Source organism: Meles meles, chromosome 4 (assembly GCF_922984935.1).
Source record: "Meles meles chromosome 4, mMelMel3.1 paternal haplotype, whole genome shotgun sequence".
Lineage (NCBI taxonomy): Eukaryota > Metazoa > Chordata > Mammalia > Carnivora > Mustelidae > Meles > Meles meles.
Window position 1 is genome coordinate 90083609 of NC_060069.1, and position 1852 is coordinate 90085460.

The window sequence follows — 1852 nt, forward strand, 5'->3', positions numbered from 1 at the left end:
CTTCAGTCATGCTATAAAGCAGAGCCCCCACCACACCAAAGGGGAACACTTCCATTTGGTTGGTCCATCATTTAAAGGAAAAAAAAAAAAAAAAAAAGCTTTCTGTTGTGTCATTGAACTTTGGAGGTAAAGGTTGATAATGCCACCAGCATTCTCCCAAATAGTATGGCCCAATGTTGACAACTAAAGAATTTGTGTTTGGTAATATAATTGGAAAACTAAAAATCTTTGCTAAGGTTGATATTTCAACACAGAAAGTTTTGTCCTAATACAAAAAAACTTGAAACACTCAGATGTCAGGAACTTCTCCTGATGCTTCCGCTGTGTCAGTTGTCCTTGGGGCTGTGAGTCTCATGGAGATAATGTCTATAGCACTTAGTCTAGAAAAGAAAACAGAGCTTAGAGCAATGAGGAGAATTTTAGAAAGAATACATTTAAGATCTTCAGCGGTACAATGCTTTTGGCTAAAAATAACCTTAAATAGCTTAAATAAGAACGCTGAATCACAAAGAGCTACAATCAAGATGCAAAACTTTAAAATCCTACACACTACCATGAAGAGGACAGCAAGAAAGAAGCTTGCTTATTTTGAGTATGAAACTGGATAGAAAACAAAAATAAATATCCCTGGAGTATCCATGACCACAAGCATTTTCATACTTTATTGGCAGAATAGAATGATGGGTTTTCTATAGTGTAACCACAAGGGTATGTGCAAAGATGATGACTACAGCAATATTTTTAATTATGAAAAAGGAAGCAAACTACATCCAGATGATTAGATCAATGAGACCGTTCTGTATTAGAGGTAAGATTTCTAAGATGCATCCTAAAGGAGAAAAAAAATGCAACAGAGAACACTGTTTGTGAAACAATCCTCTTTATGGAAAGAAACACTGTACAGGGTACATAAACATTTGCATATATAATGATATTTATTGAGTGCTTACTCCATGGCAAGCATCACTCTAAACTTTTTACATATTTTAACTCTAATTTTATGATTATATTTTTTTTACTACTAATATACCCTCATCTGACATATTAAAAAAAGAGGCATAGGGATTTAATTTGCAGTCACAGAGATGAGAAGGGATTCAAACCTAAGTGGCTGGTTTCCTCCTCCTCCCTTTTTACTTCTTTTCTCAATTTCATTTTCTATTCTCCTCTCTTCCGCCCCCCTCTTCCTTCCTCTCACCTGTTTCTTCACTGTGGCCAGTGTCGTAGTAAGAAAAAGGAAGGGGAGTTGCAGAAGGCACATTTTGCTTTCTCCGTAGTCAGCTTTATTGGTTGGAAGATCCTGTGTTACATTTTTAAAGGAAAAAAAAAATCAATAAATCCTTCAGTTCGTTTTAACAAATATTTATTGAGCGTGTTTGCCAGTCCAGTGAGAAAAATTGAACATTCTAAGCACGTCTAGTCAGTTTGACTTTTAAAAGTTGTTAACAGCGTTTGGTGGAGAATGAGGGAGAAGGCGAGGGAAAGACAGAGACAGAATGAGAAAGTGAAGAGTGACAGAGAAACAGGGAGACAAAGACTAAGAGAGGTAAAGAGAAAAATCACCGCGAAGAAAAACAAGCTTGACCCCGCCTCATTTGTACTCCGAACCACCACTGCTCTCACTCAAGCTTTGAGAGCAATAGAAATCTAAGGGATGGAGGTTAAAGCCAGAAAAACGGAAGTTTCCGAGAATTTAGTGCCCACGACCCCACCCTGAGGGCGGCCACATCCCTGATAATGACTTTTAAGTCCTAGCTGGCCTCCACCTCCAGTTCTTTGTTGAGCGTCTTTCGCCAGAGAGCTAACCTTGAAGTCTCGGTAGGGAACAAGAGAGGAGGCGGGGCAACATCGC

The 1852-nt window shown here is 38.5% G+C and overlaps 1 long non-coding RNA gene across 1 annotated transcript; it reads right to left on the reverse strand.

Moving 5' to 3' along the window:
- Positions 1 to 203: 203 nt before the first annotated feature.
- LOC123940455 lies at positions 204 to 1838 on the reverse strand. Its single transcript, XR_006818076.1, has 3 exons — positions 1767 to 1838; positions 1199 to 1300; positions 204 to 380 (listed from the first exon to the last, which is right to left on the reverse strand). It is a non-coding gene; the product is annotated as an uncharacterized LOC123940455 (long non-coding RNA).
- Positions 1839 to 1852: the final 14 nt, after the last annotated feature.